This window comes from Pseudopodoces humilis, chromosome 8, assembly GCF_049639895.1.
Source record: "Pseudopodoces humilis isolate 2021_Gansu_Grassland_sample_001 chromosome 8, ASM4963989v1, whole genome shotgun sequence".
In the NCBI taxonomy this organism is placed as follows: Eukaryota; Metazoa; Chordata; class Aves; order Passeriformes; family Paridae; genus Pseudopodoces; species Pseudopodoces humilis.
Window position 1 is genome coordinate 43,238 of NC_142207.1, and position 27,750 is coordinate 70,987.

Sequence of the window (27,750 nt, forward strand, 5' to 3'; positions counted from 1 at the left end):
CATATCCATGTAAATGAATGTAATTTCACCAGATTGAAAAACACCAGATTCGCCTTGTTTATATGTCATTATCAATGTTAAAGATTATTTTCATAAAATATTAGAGACTTTCTATTCAGTTACAGTCATAAAGGCTGATGTCACTTCATGCCTTCTGAGTCTCAATCAATTAAGAATTGGTCGGCTTTAAAATCAGTCATGGACTTTTTAACTGTCTCCTACTTCTTCTTCAAGATCATCTTTCTTCTAATCTCAGACTATAGCAAGAATTTAGCATTTTGCTGAACAAGTAATATTGTCTTGAATTTAAATAATGTAAATTCAGTAAGAAAAATATTTACATTTGAGGAAAAGTGGATTGAATTATGAATTACTGCTTATCTGTGAAGTTAAAATCCTGGATTTTGACTCTAGCTCTGAAGAGCAAAATAAAGGTCTCACAAAAAGAAAGTGTATATCTTACATTTTATCTTACATTATAATATCTTACAATATCTTACATTTTAATAACATAGCTCAACTTGCTTCTATTTAGTCTGCAGAAATAAAATTTCTTACCCTAATATGTTTAGATTCCTGTGATTACACTTTGCACAATTAAATTTAGAATGTGTTTTGTTTGGAAGGTGTCATACGTATAGCTTCTGTGTTATTGTCACTTCATGAAACAAAAACCAAATATAGTAAAAAATACTTGTCATTTCTCATAATTTAAGGCACATTCATGGCATTAGTTAAATAATTTAGTATCTTATCTATCAAAACTATAGGTTCTTTTGTAGCTTTAGGGTAGCTTGTTTAACTATATCCTAGACCAACTATTTAGTATACTTTTTGCCTACTTTTGCCAAATAAATGCTTCTTTCCACTGCTACTTTATAATGAGGAAAAGGAGTATCCTGTTAGAGCCAACAAATCAAGACTCAGGAGAAACCATCAGAATTGTCAAAGTAAAAAAGAATAAACATGAGAAATTTGTGTCTTTATCACATGGAAACAAAGGTAATGGTGGAAAGCACAGGAATAATGCAAAAAAATGGAGAAGAGTCTCATTATTTTGAGGAAATTACCTCCATTTGTACTAAAAATATTGCATAAAAAATTATATCTATCTCAGCATCTTGTCAAATGATCTGCAACAAAAAATAGTAATACGTACACATTTTTGGAGGAGTGTGCAGTTGTCTGCACGCATCCATTAAGGACAGCAAAGCAGTTAGTACCATGGTGCTGGGAAACATGCAAATGCCAGGAGTTGGCAGCCTTCTTACCAATTACCTACTTAATATTAAACCTTTCAGAAACTACTTATGGAGCGTGGCAATTGTTTCCTTTGTCTAGACAATTGCTAAAAGAGTTTTACAACTGAGTCTTGTATAAAGTCAATCTGCTTAGTTTAAAGTAGTAAGCATGTCTGTTAGTTTGAGTGCATTGCGATAAAGTACACCTTGACGAGCTTCTGCTCCTGCCAAGGAAATTAACTTCAAGTGAAGATCAGAATAAATATTTTTAAAATTACTTGAAACAAATTCTGGTAAGATATTCCTTTTCATAGTCCTAAGAAATTTTTTCCCCCACAACATGCCTCTGTTTATATTGGGAACAATCTTTTGCAGATATCAGAAACTCATAGCTCTCTAAAATGTGTGGTTTTGCATGCCTTCTTCATTTGTCCGTGCAGCCTCCTGCTGCCTTTCCAGTAAGGTTTGCTTGCAACCTCTTCTATTCCTGGTTGTCACCTTTTTTTTTTTTTTTTTAACTTGAAAAAAACAAGAATCATTATGTAAGCCATTCATTGATTTCTATTTCTTTCACACTTACATGTCTAATTTTACCAGTTAGCATACATAAGTTCCAGTGTTTTGTTACAGACTTCTTGTAAAATCCTAGCAGTGGGTGTGCCCAACTCTGACGGACAAGACAGACTTTGATGGAGGCATGTTCTGAAAGGGGGCAACTGTTTATCTCTGCTTACCCTGTATCTGGAGGCACTGACCCCTGCAGAGGTGACAGTACTTGCACCAGCATGGTTGAGAGACATAATTCAATTGTGCATTCCCAAGGAAATGAGGCTCATACAAATGCCCTGCCAGTCACACTGTTTACTGTCTTGAACAATTTCAACCTGTTTTAGGAGATGGATAGAAATATGTGTTCCTGCAAGTTTCCTGAAAATCAGTGACTGCGCAAAGGTAAATGCCAAAATAGTAGTAGTCATTTGAGTGATAAAGCCAGGGTGTGTCCGAGTGAAGACTACTAGATCTTGAGCCTGAACAGACAGAAAGATAAGTTGCTTGTTGCAACAGAGATGCTATCTGGATATCCTGAGTGAGCCGTAAAAGCAAACGGCAAGAAAACTTGTTGGAGGTCTTGTTTGGTGACTGTATCTTTCCAGGTGTGAAGGACAGTAATAAGAATTAATACCTTGAGTGAAGAAAAGAACGCAGGATGCGTATGCTGTATATTCTGGTTGTAACAAACCTCCTGACCAGCCAGCTCTCATGGATTTACATTAGCATAACATGTTGTTTCCAGTCCTGGAAAGGATAGCAAAGGGATCATGGGATAAACAGGACCACTGTGATAAAAGTGGAGTCAAAGGACAAAGCCCCATGGAAATAATGCCTTCCTGATTGTTCTTTTCACTGAAAACTTGTATTTTGTGCAAGCATAAATATTCAGATTTCTTTTAATGATATCAATAAACACCAATTAAAATAGCTCTTTGGCTAGTGGAACTAGCAAAGCCTAGGTTTTTGCACCAATCCAGAAGGCCGCATTACAGCTTTTGCTGTAGTTAACAGAAGTTTAATAGGAGATAGGACATAGACTCAATGCATGGGTTATTACATCGTTTTTAGACTAAAATATCTATTTTTTTAAATTCAATTTCCTTCAACAAGTTGAATTTTATTAAATAAGAACTAAGCTTATGAAAGACCAAATGTTTAATTTACAGACACAAAAATACTCCTGAAATAAGTTGTCACAATATTGTCACAGTACAGCTGGCCTGGATGGGACAAGGTAAATTTGACCATAAACACAAATGTAATTTGGCTAGCCTAGTTCATGCCAGAACAAGTCCCCAGATAAGTTACAGGGGACCCTCAGCCATCCCCATTCAAAAGCACACCACTGGCCAGAGATCTGGGCGGAGAGATCCCAGCCAACGAGCTATCTAAGCCCGGGAGTTTTGAAATTTGATATATAAGTAAGTTCCAAACAATAAGCGAGGTTGTTTCATCTGATGAGCAAAAGGACATGAGTCATGGATTTCTGTCTACCCACCCATGACCGTCATGTAGCAATCAGTGACAAAATAAAATAGATTCACTACCTTTTCACAGAAAGAGGACTGAGAGAAAATGTTTTTTATTTAATTTGCCAAGCTTACAAAGCAACAGTAATGAAAATTACCTTTGGAATGAGATGCATAAGTAAAATCATTCTGTTAAAAATGCCAGCACTCTGAGAACAGGAGTCTTTAATGAAACAAACACCTATCTAGTCATGGGTCTCAAACTGCTGCTCTGTAATTGTAGCAATGTCAATAAAGATCAGATTACAAGGAGATATTTTAAATAAATCTTCATGTGTTTGTTATTGCATTGACTTTTAATCAAGTGTTCTGTTGGAAAGCAACTGAAGTCAAAATACAAAGCCAGATTATCGTAGTTGCTTGTGTGTGCAAAATGAAGAAGGACATCAAGCTTCTACTTCTTTTATGGTAGTAACCTACACACTATTAAGGCTCATGAGGAATTTATCAATTCAGAGACAAGAAGTATGCTCTAAGTCATGATTTCTTTACATGTGAAAATTAATCTGGAACAGATTAATTAAAGCAGACATAATTTAAACCAATTCTTTGTAATATGGTCATTAGGCCATATATGAGACCATGTTTATGTGACAGTTGATTCTGGAATAAGTAGTCCTGATTTGACATGCTAGTTTATATGTATTAGGAATGATTTTATCAGTTTTCATATGTGGCATATTAAAATATGTATTTGCCAACTTTGCTTGACTATTTCGGATGCTCAGGTTAAGCACCTGTGGTGAAGATCTTTGCTAGAAAACAGCTCTAAATTTCTGTGAATGGAAGTTGGAAAATACCCTATAATTTTAGAAAATAGGTGGTCAAACTGCATATTTAGGCAATAAAGATTAATTACTGAACATTCAGTTTAATAAAAAACAATTCATGTCAGAGGTTGAGACAGAAAGCCTGCTTTCCTGTGTGCTTTTCATTTTCCTTAAATTAAAAGACCAACAACTCAGTATTTCATTCATTCTGTGGTCCAACTTCTGCAGGAAGTGCCTCAGGAATTGAACAGACAACTGTCTCCTTTGTCTACTTTCCTAATACCCCACCAAACTACACTAGAATAATAAACTCCTGAGAGGCCAAACCAATGTCACACATGAGTTTTAGTCCTGTTTATTCTTAGCTCAGAGAGCTTGTCTGTGCAGTTCTTGAAAACTTTTTTTGTTATAACAGTAAAATGTAAGGCACATAAATTAGTACAGGATTATTTCTATAATATATTAATTTTCAGTCCTTAGGCCTGCTCAGCTTCATGGATGACTAACATTTAATTAGCCGTCAGCTTTGTAGTTGCTTCCAGAAAGATGAATCTAAGATTTTTATCCATTCTGTTTTCTGAAAAATTTAAACCGATAGAATACAAATCAAAGTTGTCGATTTTCCTTGCTCCCCTCCAAAAGTCTGTTCTTTCTTTCTTGTTAGATAGCTGCCACCCAGAATTTAGGAAGCCAGATGCCTCTTTCTTGGCTATCCAAATCTCTACTGCCCTAGAGTGTTATTAGACATATGCATCTATATAGTAGTTGTCTTTTTTGATGAAGCTCTTGTGCATAGAAGCAACACCAGTACTGTCCTCTGTTGTGGATTTTCAAACATTCACAAAAGAGGGATATCTGGAATTTTGGGTATTACATTACTATTCTGCATACATCTTAATATTCATAGGAATGAGATGATCTTTCACTCAGACCACTCCACGGTTCCATATAACTGAAACTACAGAATGTGATGGCAGTTCAAACAGATCAGATTAAAGGGGAGCTCATGAACACCTGTTCATGTCCATGCACATTAAGAACATATGGGCAGGTGTGGAAGATTTGATTTCCAGGTCTGACTGCATCAAGCCAAACTTTCAAGACCTAAGCTGTTTAGTGCACCAGCTGTGCTGGGCTTCCAACTCAGTCCTGAACCAGCTGGAACACAACTTGGACTTGAGAAGAAAAAGTCTTATTTCTCAACTTGCTCAAATTGTGTAAGAGGCTCCCCCCATCCCCACCAACTTATTTTGGTTCCATATATTTCAGTGCACATAGAAGCCAGCCAAGAAATCTATAGATGCTGGTGACCACAAGAGAGGCAATTAAAGTTAGTCTCAGACAACCCTAAGAAGTAACTTAATAGCTAACACCAAATACCTCTGGTGTGCTTACAGAACTTACCCTTTTATGAAAAGATCTAGTATCAGTCAATAAAATTAATACTATTCCAGCAGAAGGAGGGCAAAGAAATCAAAACTCAGATTGCTTTTGTCAATTTGTTTGGCTTGTGACAAATTGGTGGAAGTTAGGGTGGCTCAGAAAATGGAACTGATATATTTGACGGTGGGGAAGATAAAACCCCCTTATTTTAAGCTGAACTCCTTCACAGAGTGAATGGAAAAATATTAGTAAAGAATAATGCATAGCTAAAGGTCCAACAGCAGAAGCACATACTTTTGTAATTTCTATGACAAAAAATTAATGCTTGGTAAGAATGGGTTCACAAGTTCATTGAGCCCTTAGTAAACACCTCTTTCTTCTTAATAAATGTCCATGAAGGAAAACAACGACAGACTATTGAAGACTTGCTTAATGATAGGTTTAAAATATAACTACGGGAATTCTTTGCTAGCAGTTTCCTTGACATCATCTAGATCTCTTTGCTGAAGAACTATAATGATACTATTTAGTTACCTCTTCAAGTTTTTGGAGACTTACCTTGATCTTCCCTCTTGCCATCATCAGCATCAGAATTGTGAGCATCAGCATGAGAATTCATCTCTGCCTTCTACGTACACTGAAGTATTTCAGGTTAAACTGCAGTGGAAAATTGCCTGTTGTTGGCAATTTGTTCCTACTCTTAAACAATGTTCAGTGCTGGACAATCTTGTTGAACTGCTTCTACCAGCACTGATTTTTGAGAGCAGATAGTACATCAAGTAGAGATCAAGCCTTTTTAATAATGCTTTTGCCATTACTCCAGCTTTTTCATAGCACTTTCACAAAACACACCCTTTTAAGAAGCAAGTACACCTATTTGCCTTCTTTGCAGAAGAAGCATCCTTGCCAGTGAAGTAGATGAGAAAATTTAACTGTGCAATGAACCGCTCCAGTTGAGCGCGAGGTCACCTTCAGTCAAACTTGTATGAGCAAAACCCAACTTAAAGCAGAGATATTGTTTAATAACCAAGATGGAACTTGGACTTAAGTGCTCCAGTTACTCTGCAGCTAGTCTGGCAGAGGGAGCACAAACTCCAAAAGGCTCAGTCTGAAGTCACCTGTCCAAGCTCCCTTGCTGTGCAACTGGGCTGTGAGGCCACGGCTGCCCTGGTAGCCGGGCCCCAGGGCAGTCCATTTCTGCTCACCTGCAGGCCGAGCCCCAGTGCAGGCCATCACTGCAAGCCATCGTCTGCAAGCTTCCCTCGTTGATCCGGTGCGGGCCGCGGCGGCCCGAGGGAGCGCGGAACGGCGCCGGGGAGCCGAGGCGCTGTGCCGCCTCTGGGTCCCCTCACGGCGCCAGGCGGGGACGCTCCCGGCGTACCGGCCCTCAGAGCCGGGAGCGCGAGCTGACAGTGCGCGGAGCGGAGCCGGCCTGGGCTCGCGGGCCATGGCGGCTCGGAGCCCTCAGGCGCGGGGCTTCTCCTCTGAGGTGAAACACCGCCAACGCCCAGGGCGGCTCCAACGTGTGCCCCGGCTTCAACAGATGGAAATTGCAGCCACAGACGAGTGTGGGCCAAGGACCATTAATATGGTAAAGCCAGAAAAAAGATGCTGGGTCTTGTCATTAACTCTAGAGGTATTCCACTATTTGCCCTTTAAATTTTTTTAATTTTTAATTTTGATTTTTTTATCATCTGTTTAAAGCTTTTCCTAAACTGCTGAAGTACTAGAGAAAATGGGATTGAATTAAGTACATATAGCCTGCTAAAAATACTGGGAAAAGCATCGAGATTATTTTTAACTCTTGCACTTCACGAACATACACATATTTTATGAGATGCATAAAATGCAGCTGTATTTATATCTGCTGAGTATGAGTTAATGTAGACATTCAAGGCTAGACACTTGGAATGTTTTGGGCTTCTTTTTTTATTTTTCTGTTTATGTTAAAACATAATGACACAAGAAGCATCAAAGCAATCTATCGATTTCTGTGATCAAAAAACCTGAATTTTTAGCTGCTAAAATTTGGAATGACATGCTTAATTTGAGACTACTACCTACTATAGTCATAAAAAATTCAAACATGATACACCTTTCCCATTTATGATAATTCTTATGAGGTTTCACGGAAGCACAAATTAGTCGTTTTACCACACCGGGAAGTGATTAAGGTAAGGCTTTGTCATAGAGATCTCTGTAGCAGATAGCAATAAATTTATGCATTTTTAACTTTCAGTAAAGGAAGTTAATATAATCTGGAGGGAGAGAAGGGAAAAGGTACACAGGAAAGGCCAAGACTGTGGAATTTTTGTGTTATTAATACACATATGCCAACTTTCTACTGTTCTAGTTACATTAAGTAGCTTCTTGTTACTTTTTTTCTTTTCCCCTAAGATATCCCCAAATATATAGCAATAAACGTAGGGTATTTAGAATTTTCAATAGTATGGAAAAGGTCCTTTTCATGCTTGCTTTTATGCAAAGAAATGTTACTTATTTACGTACAAAACGGTATAAAATTTCCATACTACATGTTGCAGCCTTTTCAGAAACACTTTTAAAAAATATCCAGGCTCTGATAGTTGCAATAATAATCTCTAGATCCGTAGTTCAGCTCTCTGTAATCCTGAAAGCCCTGAAAGAAGCCTGTTGTGACATGCGTGGTGATAATGGTCTGAGGGTTCTGAGATAGTGCAAGTAGATGTGACATCAAACGGATGATGCAGAAAATGTACTCAGATTAAGAAATAACGGATTAGAAAGAGATTCTGAAGACATGGCAATAGGATAAACCCTTTTTTTTATTGGCAACAGTACTGCACTCAGGAATATTATTTCTGAACTCTGACAAATTGGATTATTATACATTCCTAGAAAACTATCAGTTTGTAGAATGTGTTCATCTATATCAACATATACAACTAGTCTTGGTACAAAACTATTTCTAAGAAGCTTTTTTTAATATTTAGAAGGTGGAACTTCACAGGATTTGGAATCACAAGCTTATGATTTCAGCTATCTCAATCTATCTCAAGCTATCTCAGTCTATCTCAATCTTTGTCTATAAAAAGGATTATAATCATTAGTATTTTTTAAGTTTAAGAGTTTGTAAGGCAATGAAGAAAGAGCAAGTGAATGTAAGGGCCTTTGTATATTGTACTTTTCAATATAGCTCTCGTCTAGAATAGCATTTTATGGTGTTGCGAGGGGGAAATGAAATCTACTAATAGGTTGATCCTGTTACACTGAGGACATTCTTAGACATTAGACCTGCGTCCTCTGTATTTCCTTCAATTTGTGGTATTGTTGTGAAAGTCATTATCTCAACGGCTGAAGAGAAGTGTCAGTGCATTTATCCTCCAGCTTAGCTTTTCTGCAATAGTCCTTGCTCTGTTTCACATATTTTCTGGTTTATGGATGCATTACCACAGTCTTAAAATACGGAAATGCGTTTATATCTTTAGCAACATGGCAAACACAATAAGGATAGACTAAGAGAAGAGCTAGAAGCTGAAGAATCTGAAATGTGTAAGCAAAGCCAGGTTCTGCCTGGAAACTAGGTTTTGCAGGCATGAGAGACCTTAATTAAATAAAACTTGAACTGCATGTATCTCAATAAAAAAAAGAAAAAGTAAAAGCCAGAAAGCAAACCACCTAACCAACCAAAAAAATCTTTGTTCCGTCACAGTATTGGTATCCTGCGTTATTCTGTTTTGATACATAAAAATCAGCAAGACAATATGCATAAATTTTATGTAGCTTTACAAGTGGCCAACGGGATGGTGTTTTATGGATAAAATTATTAAAAGTGAACTAAAACCAATATTATTAATAGCCCAAGTGCAACTTGGAAATGTATATACTGACAAAATAATTTGCCACAGCTGTTTTTGGTGCATATAGCACTATATATGCAGTAGTGATATGCTGTATTTTAAATTAAGTTCAGTGAGAATTAGCTAAGACTGTGCTGAAATTTTTTGCAAGAGTTCTTAATCCTTCTGACCTGGCCAGGTTCCAAGTTGGCTAATCACATAAGATTATTTCCTGTTTTAATATAGTTTAATAAGAGATGCCATCACTTCCGGTTCTAAACTATTGTGTAGTCTTGTCTCTTGTCTGCTATGTAACATCTGTTGTGTTCCACTCTGAAAAAGCTTCGTTTCACTTGTGGATGCAATTACTGCAGATCTACACTACACTTTGAGGTGGGCCTTTTCCATGCTTGTGGTTAAAGAAGCAACAGGGGAAAAAAAAAAAACCACACTACATCCTTTGATCAGAGAAAACTAACCGTGGTTTTGGTCCAGAAGAAAAGAGAGCTTTGTAGGCATAAGAAAATGAACCAAGTTATTATGTAAGGTATTTTGTAGACTTATATTGGGGAGGGAAAATGCCAAATATGCCTAAATAGCAAAAAGCATTCATTTTTTGGAAGAAGATAAAAATTAATTGAATTTGCAAGTTAGTATTTCCTTGCTTTAGTTCTTCTAAAATACCTAGTGAAAAAATGATACAAAAGTAATCCCTGATTCTTTTGTTTTTATGTATGTCTTTTAGTCACTTTAATTTGCAAAGATTTTGATAGAACAATGTGAGTTGTCATGGTAATCAAAATTTTCAGTACCTTATTTGCTAGCATTTCTATTGGTGAGGTAGGTGCTTTTCCAATCAAACAGAAAAATGTAAGTTAAGTCTTTTCTAATGTAGAGGTAATTTATTGCCTGACTGTAACATTTAAAATTACCTTGTTTTTATTTAATTCTAAGGGTAAATATAACATCCTGGATCTATGTCCCAAACAACTTGCAGTTGAAAGCAGCCTTGTACTTAAAATCCAACACTGGTTCTGAGTACAAGACAGAGCCAGATATTTTAACTGTAAAATTTAACAGGAGTATTAGTACAGAAGGGACCTAGTGAAGAACATTTTTTTATTTCTCTACTTTCAAAGGGTTAATATTTTAATTGTTTAGATTGAACCGGCTTTTCTCACTTTTAGAGATTTAATTGGTTAATAAAAATACTATTTTTGATCATAGACATGAAGGAGATGCTGGAGGAGCTATGGGAGGCAAGGCTGGGGAATGAGGTACTGCTGAAATGGGACTGGCAGAACAAATCATAGATTTCTCTATCTTTTCAGATGAGCAGAAATATCCTTTAACAATTTATGAGTGAAGAAACGCATAGCTGCTTTCACTTCTCTCACAGTGAGATGTGTTGTAAGAAGAGTATATTTCTATGAAGTGTATTCGGTAAGTTGTCTGTAACACAGGCTGATGCAGAAACTCCTTAGGGAAGATTTATAGGCTTTTATAGAACATGTGAAGTCTAGATTCTTGCATTCTAGTTTCTTTCCCATCCTTCAGAAGTTCTTAATTTGGTTCTTCAAAGCTGTGTTTTCTGCAAGCCAGTTATGCCTGCTCTGCAGATGAATTTAGTTCAGCACCTTTGCAGAACTTTAAAACAAAATTTGCCTATGTACCAATTTTCAACAATTACACAGCATTTCCTTACGAAAGCAACTTAGTGGTGAACATATTTATCCAGTTGCAAAACTATTACATTAGTTTTATAATTTTTAGAAACTTATGTTTTTAAAAATTCCTTGGCCTTTTGTACCTTGATCCTCATTCATTGTAGTGAAGTAGATACTCATTTGACCACTCCAGAATGGCATAATAAAACCACGTGTGTAAGAGCATAAAGCCAGGAGCACTTAGACATGTTAAATTGTATAAACAGCTGTCAGAGTGTGGTAGCATAATCTCTGCAAATGCTGACAAATATCTGTGATGACAATAAACCTCCTAAACACAGAGCAAATTCAGCAAAAAGGCTTTGTAATATTTTTGATTGTAATGTTTTAAAAAAGAGATTGCACATCACAAATGAATAATATAGTCAGGCTTTTATTTAAAAAACCCCAAGCTTTTAATTATTTTTATTAATAGTATTCATTAAATGCTTACTATTTCAACTCTTCATCAGGGGATGGACTAGCCCTACTAGCCTTGTAAAAATTTTGTTATTTTTGATCGATGGTAACTTTCTGCTAGTCCTTACAGTGTGGCGAATCTGTTTTAATATATTTTATGATAATAAAACACACGCTTCACAAATAGTGCACAGAACACCTGTTAACAGAAGTATATAATATAGTTTCTAGTCCCTAGTGAATACTGCATAGCCTTTTAAAATACTTACAAAGACTTTTTGTTTGTTTAGGTGCATAAGAAGGTCTGTCAAGAACAGAGTTTGGAAATGTTGTGTGTGAGTTTTAACTTCAGTGTAGCTTCACACAGCTGGATTGCTACAAATGAAGGGCTGTAAACCTGTGCTGCTAGCCTGTGAGTAGAGGTGCAAAAGAGACAAACCTCTTCAACTGTCTGTGCCTCTGGAGAGATCATTACAGTGAGCTCTACCTCTGCGGTCCCACAGGAATTTTGGATTTGACCTTCTGGACATTTATGTATGGTATGTAAATGGCCCTTGTGACATCAGTGTAATTATTCAAATGTGAGGTTACATGTCTGTAAATACGGTGCTTATTTTGTTCTTTTTTCTCCCGATTCAGCAGTTAAGATTATGAATGCATTGGTGCATGCAGCTACTTAAAAAAAAACAATGATAGGGTCAAAAAGCATAGCAGAAAATACTAAGGGAACCACAAAGCTCTGACATGGTGTATCTTTTTAATGGTATTTACGCTGGAAGCCTGAAAAGAATGCAAAGGTTAACTGTATTTGTAATTAATTCATCATGAAAAGGAAGCAAAAGAAAAAGTTATCCTGTTTTTGTAGTATATGTGCTGCAGTTTGAATTTGCATTTTTTAAAATTGAGAATTTCAGCTTTCATACTGCCTGAGGGAGAACAGCCAAATTTGAAAGCTAGGGACGTTTCTGATGTAGTAGTTAATCACTTTAAATGCATCAGTAATGTCCATTAACAACAGCTTTTGTTGAATGAGCATATTAAAACAAAGGAATTGTAATACATTTTTATAACCTTAGTAAGTTTTGTAGTAGTAAAACTGATTTGTTTGTGACTAGTGGAAAAACTGTAACTTTTAAAACATACTTTGGTGTAGAGTAGAAAATACTATATAGCTACCTAAGACTGTATTAAATAGCTGACCAAAAGCCAAATTAATATTCAGTACAATTGAAAGATATCCTTCATATTTTGATGACAAATATAATCCAGTGGTGTAAATTTGGATAGTTGACTGAACTTTGTGAAGAGAAATATGTGTTTGGACCTGTGGTTCTGTGCTCACATTGAAAAAATTCTGTCATGCTGAGCATTACAGAAAACAAAGATTACATAACATTGTCCTAACATACACACATTTTTATTTGTCACAAGATACTATAATTCCTCTTCATAACAACAAAATATTGTATTTACATTTGTTATTTAGAGAGGTTGTAATTATGAAATTTCTATTATTATGAGAATTTCTTTTAAACATTACAAGCAGCAATATTAAATATGCACCAAACATCCAGTAAATTTGAAAGTGAATTATCTAAATCCATTATTTGTTTCCCCTTATAAAATTCTGTTATCTCAGTTATGATATGAGTGGCAGTGTTCTTGTATTGCAAAATGTGTGAGCTTTTGTTGGACAACATTCTGAGCAAAGCAGCTGTTTATTGTATTTGTACTAGTTCTTACCCCACACATTTTTTTAGACCATTATTAGTAAATTTTGAGGTTAGAGAGGTACTGACCCAATCAAACATGTACAGAGCTCAGCCTCTGAGTTAATTAAATGTGGGTTAATACCATATTATAAGGAAATCATTGTCCTTATTACAGTTATTAGGTAGTTAGTCAAATTATAGCTTCAAAGGAATGCAGAGCATGGAGAATTTGGGACTAAATTATGCATTTGAACCTTAGGCCAGCTTTTACTGTTGAGACAGTTTGCTGCTAAAAGAAATTGTGTGTCATTGAAATTAAATGCCTTTCTGGGGATGGAAGCTTCCATTTTTAAATTAAATTACTGAGTGTGGTGTAGTGAAATGATTAAAATCTGTATTACAGGAATGTGGTGGACAAAAAAAATCAATAAATGCTAGGAAACCTTTGCTGCTGGATGTGAATCCTTGGAATGAAATAGCCAAAAATAATACTTAAAAACATATCAGCACATTAATATATTTAGCATGAGTCTCACGAGACGTCATCTTCACTAATTTTTAGCATAAATTTTACTGTGTAATGAGAAGCTTTCTTTTCTCATATCCGTATTAGGCAGTGTTTTTGCCCTTCCCCCAATGCTCCTGCACTGCAATCATTGTGCTTGCACTTATTATGTTACAAATGACCGAGGTAAGGCTGACATTCTCGTTGCATGCAAAAAGAGCTAGTCTGCCAGGGTTTTTTTTTTTTTTTTTCCTAATGAAGCAGCTTTGTGAAATCTCCCCATGTGTTAATACTAATGAAGATCCTCCAGCACAATTAAAATCGCAGCCAGTGGCTGAAGAGGAAACAGAAGACAATGGCATCCTTCTACATGTGCATATTTTTTATGCATAGATCAACTTTGTTTAGAAATACTGTTGATTTTTAAAATCCTTATGCGTAGTATTTAATAAGGTTAACAAGCTGTAGATATTCTTGACTTCTGAAAGTATGTTTTTACCGAATCACACTGAAATCACGTATTCTTTCTTGCACTGTGGTTTAACTTTATAGAGTTATGGTTTGTAGGGAGCAGTCCTTGGGCTCTTGCAGTGTACTTTAACCCTGCTTGAGTTTGAGACTATGCCAAAGAAAGAAGAAATAAAAAAAAGAGGATACCATGTGTGTAGTGTGAAGGGTTGGTGCAGGGAAGCACACCTTTTAACTTTCTACAAATAACCTCTATGGGTTGTTTCAGGCAAGGCGAGAAAATTTTGTTTTAAAATATGTATTTTTAATTCTTGTGTCAATAACTGGTATCAATACTTCTCCTTCATTTTAATTTAATTCCACCACCCTTGTTACCTTGCTTTACTTGAATTTATCGAGTACTTCAAGAACTTAAAATTTGAACGTTGATTCTTTAAAATGTCTCTTCTTTTAGAAGTGGACCGTCTTTTTTTTTTTTTTTTTTTTTTTTTTTCCGTAGACGGCACTTGTTTATATAACAGATTCTGTTGTTGGTTTATTAATTTTTTTAACCTAAACTTAATCTCTGGGTTCTTAAGGTGGGCAACTTTGTTTCTCCCCCGCTCGATAAAGTTATCATTACAAAATGACCCCAGGCGGACTGGAACTTTCTGTCGCTGCGTGAAGAACGTGGGCTGTTCAAAACTTTTCCCAGCCCGAGGGAGGGCGCGGGTCCCTCACCGAGATCCGCTCCCAGCCCGGCCCCGCCGCCCGCCCTGCGGAGAGCGCCGGTGGTGACGTCAGCGGGGGCGCGGGGTCCGCGACCCCCTCCAGGGTCCCGCCGGCTGGGGGCGGGCGCCGCGCGCCCCGCCCCCCGCGCGCGCCCCCGCCGGGCCCGGGGGAGCGCCGGGAGGGGCCGGCCCGGCGCGCCCCGCCCGCACCGCGGAGGGGAGAGAGCGGGAGAGCGAGAGCCGCGCAGCCCGCGCACCGAGCGGTGGAGCTTCTCCCAGGTGAGCGGCTGGGGTAGGTTGGTGTTCTGCCGCGCCGAGGCTCCCGAACCCGGGTAGCACCCGCCTCGCCGGCCGCGTCCCCGCCGGTGCGTATCGCCCCTTTGTTGTGTGGGCCGAGCGCGAGTCCCGCTGCGGGGCCCTGCCCGGGCAAGGCTGCGGGCGGGTGGCGGAGTGGCTGCGTAGAGGTGAGTCCTGGGGAAAGGCCGGGGGGGGAGTGCCTGCAGAGGGGAGGGCTGTGTTCCGAACGATTTTAAACTTTGCTCAGGGCCGCACGCCCGTGCTGGGGCCGGGCGGCGCCGGTCACGTCTCTGCCGACGGACGCCCGCAGCCTGCGGGGCGGCGCGCCTGCTGCTAGCGGCCACCGGGCGGCTCTTTTGTGTGGCGCTGTGCGGTACGCTCCGCTCCCGGCGGCCCTCCCGCCCCGTTCCGCTCTTGGCGGCGGGCGCTGCCCCGCTCCCCTCGGTCGGGGGTGTCAGGGCGGGCGCGAGGCGGGGCCGCGAGGAGCGGCCGCGGGGCAGCGGCCGGAGCACGCACTGTCCCTCCGCGGGCGACCCCCGGCCCCGTGCAGCCCCCGCTCCCGCGCGCGGGTGAGTAGGCGCTCCCTCCCTTCCTCCCTCCCTCCCTCCCTTCCTTCCTTCCGCGGGGCGCGGCGCGGGCCGGGAGCGGGCGCCGCTCCTCACAGCCGGCTCGCTGCGGGCCCCTCTGTCCGCGGCTTTGTGCGCGTCCCGTCCTTGTAAAGAGAAACAAGCAGCTGCAGCGTTGGGCCGAGTTGTTGAAATTTATCCCTTTGTGTATATTACAATATCCTCCATTTTTCTGCCCTCTAAACAACAAGCCTTTCGCCATCTTGGGCAAATTTTTATTCCAAAGTCCGACCGTCTCTTTTAGGAGGGAATGAGTATAAAACCTGAAAGCGCTTCTGGATAAGCATCAAAGTTTAGGGAATGTTATAGGGACAGATAGTGACGTCATGTAAAGTTTAAGGGGATTTTTCTCCAAGACTCTGTGCTTTCCTCTGGAATTCCTGATCTAACGTGTTGTGAACCGCACTTTAAAGAGAAAGGTTCCTAGTTGAGTGTGCATATACAGGGGACACAGTGAATATGCTTCCTTATCTGGTGTCTGGTTTCATATCTGGAAAATAATCATGCCTCCCACCTTTTTTTTCCGCCCTGGCCTTAGTATTTAATGTGCAATGCTTAACCGTTGGGTTATTTAAAAAACAGTTCTGAAGTTATGATGTTAAATAACAAATTATCTGGAGATCTGCATTGGTTTTGTTTATGGCAAGTGTTAATTTGATGTGACGTTTACATTAAACACTTGGTACAGGATCTTCCCTGAGAAATAAACAGTGTCTTCTTGGCATGAGGGACATGGCAATACAGACCTCCATTTTTAAATGACAGACTTGGAGGTATGGTTTGGAAGCAACGAACTTATTAAGGTGTATTATTAAAGGGTTCCGTCTGGAAAGTACCTATAAATATTACATGTAGTTTGGGTTATGTTCCAGGTACTGTATAATGTGTGTGGCTAAATGTAGTTACTGCACTAAGCTCATTGAAAGAACCGACTGTACAACAACTCCTTACCCAACAACAAATAATTTTTCCTCTGACTACGAATTTTGGATCAGCTGTTGTGAAAGGGAGAACAATAAAAGGTACTGTTGTGTTAATTTGGTTCTCAGTTGGTTTTTGTTTTTTAATCTCATGAAAGTTTTTCTGGTCACATGACTTAGTGAAATGTGTAATTGGTGGGGAATAATTGTTGTAGTTAAAGTTTTGTTTTTCCATTCTTCTTTCTATGCTTGTTTGACTTGCTGCATGTTTAAAGTCACACTATGGAGAATATGAAATTATTTGTATTTAATTTGCATTTTCTTTGTCTTCAGAATTGGGAAAAATATTGACAACAGTTAACAGACAGTAGTATGAATAGCTGTTTGTACATCAAGACTTTCTATCCACATCAGTATTGAATGCTGTACTTAAAGCCTTGAAGTTATGTTAGAACAAATGTCAGATGCTTATTTTATTTTTTGTTCCTAAATGCATCAGAAAGTGTGGTTGGATTTGTTATTTCCTATCTGTGTGAATGCCGAGTAAATGAAACCATTTAAACAGCTGAATGCATGTACAGCAGGTGATTCTAAATTAGAAATACAATAAAGGTCTAGAAGATTGGATAGGTTATAAATGGTGAGCAACAGAGGATAAGTAGTTTCCAAAAATGGCATTATAGCTTCGACATCTCATAATAAACTATGTACACGTTTTTGTTAAAATGCTGCAAAATCAATAAATGCAAAATGTTAAGAAAATGGTAGACAAGATGATTTTTGTAAAGTATATGTAGAGAAAGCAGTAGGAATTGTTAAGGAATCTTCAGTGTTAGAGAAATTCTGTGTTCCCTTCAAGCAGGTGATACTGGTTGAATCATAGGTCGTACCAATTCCTGTAAGCAAGGGGAGTATTCGTATCAGGTTGTGATGAAGTTGTTCATAAACAGAACTCTCTGAAAGGTAAAAAATATTTCTTCAGAGGATCAGGTATTGTTTCCTTTTTATTCCTGATCCAAAGGCTGTTCTGGATGGCACAGTATAAGGTTTTGTGACTATTATGTATTGAAAATAAACTGGGGCTGTGACGCTGTTTTCTAGTTCCTGCCAGGACATGGTTCATTTTTGCAGTAGCCTGGAGGGGAATGGCCAGGACCCAGTAGTTCTGACCACCTTACCTTGTTAGTTGGGGGTGGGAAATGCACGCAAGGCACTCTGTTCCTTTTGGAGCGAGAAGGGCGCTCTTCCAAATGAACCTAGGGTATTGTTGTTTCCCTGTGAATCTTTGGATGCTTTTCTGTAGTCTCTGTCATTGGTGTTGTTGCTATTACTGTGCTTTTTCTTACCTCATTGCTGTAAATTGTTCTTATCTCAACCAAGACCTCTACCTTTTGTGCCTCCAATTCTCTCCATCCGGAAGAAGGGGAGGGAGTGAATGAGCATCACATGGTTTCAGTGGGAGCACTGAATTGAAGAATTATCATTCTTAAACCACGACATACTGATATTCCTCATCCAAATTATTTTCTTAAATTGAATTCCACTGTGCTGGGTTCTTTACAGGTTTGTGTTCCCACAAAAGGGTAGTTGTTTTTAAGATTCTTGTAGGTTGTCAGTGCCATTGAAAATTTTTTTTGAGTAGTGTGAGAGAGAAAAAAACCCCTCAATACATGCTTCGTACCTTTTGGTGAAAAATACTTGGTTTTCTTGAACATGTAATAAAATACTTTGTGTTTTCAAAAAATAAACTAGCAATATCTTTATATCATGGAGGGAAAGAGCATTGGTTAACCACTTTAGTATATTTGTTTAATCTTTATATTGACCTTATGTTAAGAAGAAAGTTCTACAAGGCTGGCTTTTTTTGTCTTTTTTGGGCCACACTTAAAAAGCAAATAAGGTAATAGAAGCCTTTCCTTATAGGTCCTGTTCCTCGTTTCCTTGTTTTCTTTGTCTGCACGTTTATTGTAGAACTGCATTGTAAAGGAGCAGATGTTTTGCAAAACATCCTGATATGTTGCTTTTTGTTACGGGAGTGCATAACTGTTCCTTCTGATGCATCGATTTGACAGCTGGTTGATTTCATGAAACTGCTGAGAAGCCATTAGTGGTGTCATTGAATTCAAATAGAACAGTCCCTCCCAGCTTGAACTGCAGTTGTTAGGGTCTTTGTTGCTACTTTCCTGTTCCTATGCGAGATGTGGAATATCAGAGTTGCAAATAAAATGAAGCTTGTCCACCCGGTCTCATATCCCAGAATGAGGGAAAGGAGCACCTCACTGCTGTTAGTTCTATAATTTTCTTATAATGGCATCTTTGGGAATAGGAAATCTTGACTTGTGGTAGGTATAACCAACAATGCAGTTTCCTACACCCTTCCTCCCCCTCTCCCTCTGGCATATTAAGGGTTTCACCGTATGAACACATTGTGTTCAAATCCCTTCGCTGTGATCCATCTCCCAGACTCTGATGTGTGTGTATCTTTAAATAAAACTTAATAGTGTAAACACTGGTGGAATTTTTTATTTTTCTTTTAATAAACAGACTATTGTAATAGAGCATTAAGTGTGATATTTAGTGTTTTCATCACTTAGATAATTTGGCCCAAGGAAGATTGCCACAGTCTACCACTTTTCTCCCAAGTGTGGTTCAACTTCTGAGTTAATACTGTAGTTTTACTACAGTATATTCAGTGAATTATGTCATACTACATGATAAACTAGTTTGTGATTGTTAATTGCCACCACAAGGAACACAGAAACAGTTGTCAAAGTTAGCAATGATTTTTGTGATTGTTCGATAGTTTGCAACATTCTGAATTTAGACAAAAATGTACTAATTATATGCTGGTCAACATACTTTACAGAAATGGGAAGTTTGTATTGAAGAACATTATGCAGTATTTGGAATCTAGGTATAGATCATCTTCCGCACTGCATCACAGAATGAAATGAAACATCCTTTTTTAAACTGACATCTATGCTTTTGAAGATTTTTTTTACTGTATACGACTACATTTTTACTTTAAAACCATTTTTACTGTAAATAGCGACAAACAAGAAATCACCAGAAGATTTGTGTGAGGAAAACAGTAAGTTCTCATTAATTTTTTAGTTTGTCTTTCTTAGGGATTCTATGAAGACGAGACAGTATTAGTTCCAGTGTTACTTACTGTGGAGATAAGGAGTCTGGATGGGTTTAGTCTTTTACCAGCATCACAAGTAGCTGGTGGTAGAGGATGAAAAAAGAGCTGTCTTCACTGACTTGAATATGTAGTGTGCTGGGTAGTTGTTTCCTTGAAAACGGAAATGCGTGGTTTCTTGGTCCGCAGGGTAATTGCTATGGGTAGGTAAGCAGAATGCAGCAGGTAGTCATTAAACAAAACTGGAACCATGTATTCATTCAGCCTCTGCAGAAGGGCCAGGCAAGATGCAGTATTTTGCCATTATTTTGTTTCTTAATCATGTAGTTTTAAGTGGAAGAAAGGTATGTAGAACATATAATCCAGTTAGCACACAGTTTCACCTATTAGCTGTGTTAAGTTCTTATCCAAGTTCTTTAGTGTTTAAGCTCATTACTGTCCTAAATTTACTGTTATATAGTGCCATGGTCTTGAGCTACTCCTTAAAAATTAAAAACCAAATATACTGTGTTAAAGTCCTGTACAGAAGTTCCATTGATATTTAAATGGAAATAAATTATAAAAGTAAAAGTAGTAATTTTGTGGTATCATTTAGATTTTTGTTTCTTTTGGGGGGAGGAGAAATTGTGATTTATTTTATTGTGGTGTTAGCATTTCATGAGGCTCCAGGTGAAAGAAGCTCTTGGAGTGTGAGGAAGTCTTAGGGCTTATTTCAGCTTTTTAATGTAGCAATAGAACAAAGGATACAAGGGTTTTCCCAGCTTAGTTTAACAGAATTGATTGATTGATGCACTTGACACAATTCCTAATACCACTTCCTTATCTTTTTATAGAATATCTTTTGGATCATTGGAAAAAAGACCAATGTCAAAACACGTATACAGTTTTAAACTTGGTTAGTGACAGATGATCTTTCAAACATAGTCTCTGAAAGTATGGACTTAGGAAAAGTCCATAGGACTGGGATTGTCAGTGTCTGTATGAAGCCTGTTGCCTTTAATGTGAATTCTCTTCCTTTACCTTGCTACCCATGCCCTTCAGGGCCTCCTGAATGTCTTGTTTTCTGTGTGTAAAGGACTTAAGACTCTTTTGAGTTGATATAGGTCAGGCATTGTAAAGAGCTGAATGGGTTAAGCCTTGGTAGCTTGCAAAAAGAGATTGCAGAAATTTTTCTGGCTGCTGAGGGTGGAATCACCCAAAACCTTAAAATGCAAACTACTAAAAATGTAAAGAAAAACTACCTGAATTTTTTTTTCTGCCTGATGGACTCCTTACATTAGTAATTAGTGAGATTGCTCAGTTTAAGTATTTGTCACCGGTAATGTTTACAGCATAAAGCCTTTGGAAAGAAGGTAAACTTAAAAATAATACAGTGACTGTGTGATCATGCTGTCGTCTTTTTGGAGCCTCACACAGAACTTAGTTCTGCTCAAGAATTCTTGGATAATGAAGAATTTTCAATTTTTGAGTAATGATGAACCCTAGCAGTGTATTCTTATTCCTGTAAATTACAGAAAGTGTAAGGTAGATTTTCTTTAGAGTATTTAATATATTAATTTAAAGGCACAAAATAATCTGCCTAGCTGTTCTTGAACTTCAACCTCGGTCCTGAGTCTGTTGGATGAAAAGTTAAACCTTGAAATCTTCCAGAGAGTATTTTTTTCTTCACTGAGTACATAGATAATGGTTTTGGATTGTGACACTATTTATTGATCGATTTGTGTTAATGAGTTAATGTTTTTCTGATGCTGAAAGATTCTCTAATAAACAATTTCAGTGCATTTTACCAGATACCTATTTTAGAAGAATGGTATGTAGTATCCAAGTATAATCAGCAAAATAATCCCACAACCCTCTCCTCAGCCCTCAGTCTTTCTACAACAAGAAGCCACTTGGGCAAAAATTACTTCAGTGGTCCGTCAGTGCACAGGGACATAATTGTGTGGATTTTTCCTCTTTTTTTGTTCTTGCACTTTTCTGCAAGCCATGTGCTCATTAATCAAAGACACTGTACTGCTGAGGGCAGAGAGGTTCATCAAATTGTCAGCTTGTTTGGTGTAAAGAACAGTGTGCTGAAGCTCTTAACGTGCTAGGACATAAATAAATCTATGTCTCTGTATGCAAACCTGGAGGTTAATACTGTATAATTCAGTGTCCTGTCTTTCTTTTTATGATGGATGTTTTTAAGTGTTTGAAGCGTGATGTGAGCCTTGAAGCAGGTCAGGGCAGACAGGCTGATTGGCTGAAGCAGAAGCTTGGCAAAGGGGCTTGTGTGTCTGCTGTAGAGGGTTTTTTTTTTGGCTTGGAGATCATTGTTGTATTGCCTGCGCTGTTGTAGGAGAGTTCCTAGAGATTAATGAAATGCAAATAGTTTGGTCCCGTTTGTTCCAAAGTTACTGCTGTTTGTATGTAGCCTTAGCAGACCTAACATGTGGAACAAGCACAAACCGACTAGGATTTCCTGGTAAAAATGGTTCTGGGATTTGGCTTTAACCAAGAATTGGTTAACCATGAATTGGTTGCATATTCATAATTTAAGAACACCTGGTTACAGCAAGTGCATAGTCGTTTGCAAGCTATTATAAACCATTCTGCTCACACATGGAGACTGTACTTGTGCTTTTTTTTTTTTTTAATTGATCTAGCGTCATTTGAAATCTGGTTGCTGCAGCCACAGAGACCCCTCATTTTAGCTATGCTTGCATCGTAGAACAACCTCAGTATTAAATATTTATTTTTAACTAAATGCTGAATAAAATGTTAAACTCTGAGCTTTGAAGAAACAAGGTGTAAGGGTGAGCAGTGACATACATCTTAAACATGAAATCTTGTTATGTAAAGACTAAAAAAGTGACATCAGCCAAGCTTTGTAGTCCTTTCATAACATTTGTTGCTCAGAATAAGAAGTCCTTGTTAGATTTACCCAGTGTTACCTTGCTAACACTGTAGTTGCTGGGTTTTTTGGGTTTTTTTTATGCATTGTGTATACTCAGTGCTTTTGGGGGAAAGCCAAGAAGTACAAAATGTGATTGTATTACACAAAATGAAGGTGTAGTAAAATAGAACTAAGCAGTCCTGTTGAGTATCCTGTGGAGAAAATAATGAATGTATTAGGAATCTTGTAAAGGTGTGCTTATTTATCATTATAATGTGAAAAGTACATGCTTAGAAATATTAGCTATTAATACATAATAAGCTGTGATGGAAAGTTGATCTCCCTGCATTCAGTTTTGCTTTTCAGCTAAAAATCAAGCTTATACAGAAAAGTTTGATAACTTTTATGTATTTTTGCTTGCCCTAGTGATTGGAGCTTTTATAAGGAGTAATACATTTTTGACAATAAAAGTCAGTTTTCCTAATGTCCTTAGTTCTTGTGGGAATAAAAGAGAGCCCAAAATCCCTGCTCTCCCTACATCTTTTGATCCAGTATGTTGTAAGTTATTAACTTGTTACTGATTTATAACCTGGCATGTAAATAGAAAGTGTTGATGAGCAAAGTTGTAAATAAATTCTTAGTTCATATGTATGGATCCAGGAAAATGGGAAGCCATTAAGGGAGGTTTCTTACTGTGTTAGTCAGCGAGATAAAAATATCAAACACACATGCCTGAAAGAGTCTAGTTTTTCAAGCTGTATCAGTGGATTTAATAAAAGATGTTATCACTGCTTACAGCTCTGGTCTTGTCTGAGTAGTTACAGCAACTGAAACAAAGGATAAACTATGAGAAATGCAAACCAATATTTTTCCATTGCATCTTTGATCATTTTTCTTCCTTGGAGTTACCCGTAGCACCTCACCGCTTCTTTTCAATGTTGAAGAAAGAGCTAGGTCAGAGATAACTGAGACTACAACCATGTGGTTTAGGAGAGAAGTGAGGTGGAAGAATGCTCAGTAGGTCCCTGGGGGGACCCAACCTCTACAAAAGTTGCAATACCAGAAACAATTTCTTCGTATCACAATTCGTAGCTTTCAAAGCAGCAGGGAAAATTCCTGTTTAGATTTTTGGATGCTTTTACTTGCAGTCTAGTATTAGAAACAATAGATACTCTCATTTTGGCTCTTTCAGAGCAATTACCTTATATGGGAGTTTAAAAAAGTAAATTGTTAAGGGTTTGGAGGGGAAGCCATGTGAAGAATGGCTGAGGTCTCTTGGTTCTGTGTGGAAAAAAGGAGACTGATGTCAGACCTCATTGGGGTCTACAGCTTACTCATGAGGGGAAGTGAAGGGGCAGCTCTGATTTCTGCTATGATCAGGGGCAGGACCGGAGGGAAAAGCTGTGTAGCTTTGTCAGGGGTTGGTTTAGGCTGGATATCAGGAAAAGGTTCTGTCCTCAGAGGGTTGTTGGGCACTGATTAGGCTCCCCACGGAGTGGTCACAGCTCCAAGGATGCCAGAGCTCCAGAAGCATTTGGACAGTGCTCTCAGGGACAGGGTGGGATTGGTGGGGTATCCTGGGCAGAGCCAGGGGTTGAATTCAGTGATCTTTGTGGGTCTCTTCCAATGCAGGATTATTCTGATTTTAGGTCATTACATGCTCACCCCTCTCTTAGTAATCACTGACAGACGGTGATTGAATTTTTTTCACTGCGTTGTCAACAGAGACTATATTAAAAAGCTACTGTCCCAAAGAAAGTGTGAGAAATGAGAAGAAAGTTGAGATCCTAAGCTTTCACTAAAGGGAGTGAAATCCTGTGGATTATTGAAAAAAATCACAGCAATACAATACTATCTTTCTGGCAGCTTAGTAGAGAGTGCACTTGGATTTTGTCATATCTTAAATGTAACGAGGAAGGATTTGGAGGATAGGTTTTTAGAATGGGTGTATATTTGAGCACAATGGGTATGCCCCATTTTGATGGCATACTGAAGTCCTTCTGTTTGCTTTTTTTCATGTCTTTTTTTGTTCTAACTTGCCAACAACCTGCCAAATAAATATCTAAAGGGTTTGAATAGTTATATACTTGCACTTAATGCATGTAAGAGTGTTTGGAGCAGTAAATTTCAGAAAAGAGAAAAAATACATATAGAGAGAATGTTATGTTACTAAATGTTACTAAAAGAATGTTATGTTATAGAAAGAATGTATTTTACTAAAATGACAACAGACTTAGTAAGGGTCCTTTATTGTTTGGCCTTTAACTGTGGTATTAGTAGTATATTTTTCTGCAGTTCTCTTTTCTTCTTTTCTAGAAGTGCTTTTCAGGTCTGTTTTTCCCCCTTTAAGACTTAGAGGGTATAGCAAGTTGTCTTCATGGAACAAAATGTATTTTTGAAGAAGAGTGGGAAGTACCGATTCCGTGGTTGAGCCTTATCCAGAGGGTTAGTTTTGAACTATTTTTTTATGATTTGCAAAAAGAAGTGTGTTAATTGTACAAAGAAGCAGTCAAAGGACATCTGGGGAAGGAAGGAACTCACTCTCACTTACTTTAGGTAAAAACTAATGTTAAGTGCACCTGTAAGTGCAGTCAGTTGTAAAATGCCCATTTTTGCCTCATACTAGGAGCTGAAAAGAATAGATTATGCTAGGTCATTTTCCTTCTATTTATATGTGAGAAAGATGCAGAGCAGCTTGAAATACTTGCCTATTTTTTGGGAGATGTTTTTCTATGTCAACCTGTTTCTGATTATCGCTGAGGTAAATTTATAATCTTTTGACTCTTGCAGATGCCAGTAAATTTTCAGTGTTAGCAGTTAAGATGTTATAGATATACAGCATATTGCGAAGTTTATTGTGTTGATATAAGTGGTTTATACAGTGCAGTGTTGAAATGTAGCCTGCAGTCTTCTTGCGGTCATGGAAATGAATTACGTGTTCCGAGAGATCTGTGCATAGTGTAAAGACTTTTACATTAAAACAAGTGTGGGCAATCACTTTTTAAAGATTTCTTGGCCTTTAAATGCTTAATTTTTATAATTGTGGTAATTTTTATACTTTGCAATATGTTTAAAATAAATAGATAAGCAATTGTCTTATGGAATGATCTGTGTTATATGTTTTAGGAGACATTTGAAATGCATGTAAGTGGGATCTCTTTGTAAAGCTGAGTCACTTTTTTGCTTCATATGCCTGTTACCCTTTAAGCACCTGTTGTCAACATGTAAAATTTTATGACCTTATGACTGTGGTTTTTGCTCACCTATTTGTCCATGTGCCTGTCATTTCCTTGCCATAACTTTTGTTTGTCATTTCTTTTCAGCCATAACTGAAAGTAGGCTAGACATTCAACAGTAAAGCTCTATAGTTTCGTGAAGTTTAATAACTGTATTGAAGAAGATGCACAGATTACACCTGCCATCTGAGGAAGTGGTAGGTCAGCATTAGTGTTACTTTACCAATACCCCAAGCAGTTCTCTGATTCCTCAGTGTGTGCCCACTGTCCAACAAGTATATATGCTGTCAGCAGTGTCCTTGCCAAGTGGGTTGTTGAAGTGGACTGGTATTTCCTCTTGGGGTCTGGTTTATGGCAGTGGGAAAATGCTGAAGACCATCATAGGAACACTGCTCACAGGAGAATTTTTTCAGCCACCTCAAAAGTAGCACGAGGAGACCTGTAGTAAAAAGCTTTCGCATGGTACCACGTACATGGGTTTTGTGCAAAGTAGAATGCGGATAGTGGATACTAAATTTTACTTTTTTTGGATCAAAATTTTGTTCTCAGAATAAATTCAATATGATTTCAATTAGAAAATGTTGGTGACTGTTAAGTAACATGACTAGAGTGTTGTTTATATCTGCAACTACAAGAAATAAGTAATCCAGTAATTTCTATTGGTGAAAATACCTTAGAATCATTACCATGTGCGCATTACTTCTTATTGAGGGCACACAGTCTAGTTATGCTGCCTTACCTTTCCAGTTCAGTATTATGTGAGAGAACAAACATTTGCATTTATGAAACGCATGCACATAATAATAAACAGTTTTCCGAAGCTTTCATTTTAGTTGAGGGTTTTTCAGAACCAAAGTCTGTGTGCTTACCAGTGCCCTGTGAAGTGGCTTGTGTGCATGTGTCCCGTGGATGGCTTACAGCTGATTGCTCTTTCATTAATAAAAGCAGGACTTGCTGTTTTATACAGTGAAATATAAGTGAAAAATACAAGGTTTTAAAAGATACAATCATAGCTATTTTTTAAGGCAAGTGAGATGTGTGCCCTCCTCCACACCCTGGCCCCCCCAGCCCCCCTTGCTATATATTGTGGATTGGATTACAGTGATGTAGTGGATTCACTGACATCTTGTAAATTAGACTTAAAATAGTCAGACTTGTTTGTCAGATATTAGAAGGCCTGCATAGATAGCTACATCTGTTGCTATGTTGGTTCATGCATGTGGCAGTAATTAGCTTCTGTGGATTCTAGAAAATGTGTTGTCATAGAATTGCTGAGAAGCAGGTTTCAGTGTGTTTTCACTCACTTAACGGAAGTCAGGTACCATTAGACCAGTATAAATTTAAGTAATTTTGAACAGCAAAAGTGTAAGACTACAATTTCTACAGGACTTGAGAGAGAAGCTTGGTTTCTTAAACAAGACATTTAAGTTCCTTTTTTATTTTTTCTTTCTTGTAAATAGACCATATTGCATATAAAAATCAATTAATAATCAGAAGTTGCATCTTTAAAAGTATATGGCCTCAGGACAATTAATTTTCAACTTGCCTGTTGCTGGCTTTCCTGTTCTGGTTTGGTTTTTTTTATGAGCCATAAAGAAAGAGTCAGAGGTTAAATGATCAGTGGTCTGTAGATATCAAACCAAAAGTGAGTTTTAGAACAAACTTGTATCTTGACCATCTTTCCTTTTAAACAAATGTAGTTTGTTAAAAACAAAAAGACTATTCCGTGGTAGCTTTTTAGTAATCTGATTCAATGTTTCTTGTGTGAGATACTCAGGTACTGGTTGATACTTAGAGCAATATTTAAAAAATGTGTAGCATTTCTCTTAATGTTCTTGTT

General features: G+C 38.0%; 1 protein-coding gene across 15 annotated transcripts in view; it reads left to right on the top strand.

The window, feature by feature from the left end:
* Positions 1–14,970: 14,970 nt before the first annotated feature.
* BAZ2B (bromodomain adjacent to zinc finger domain 2B) overlaps positions 14,971–27,750 on the top strand; it is a 114,487-nt gene continuing 101,707 nt past the window's right edge. For 10 of the 15 annotated variants that reach the window (XM_088058749.1, XM_014249498.2, XM_088058750.1 and 7 more), the window contains exon 1: positions 14,972–15,093. The gene's annotated coding sequence lies outside the window, so the exon portion shown is untranslated. Of the gene's footprint in view, positions 15,094–27,750 lie in introns of all 15 variants that reach the window. The other 5 variants (XM_088058756.1, XM_014249499.2, XM_014249489.2 and 2 more) reach the window with 3 other exon arrangements.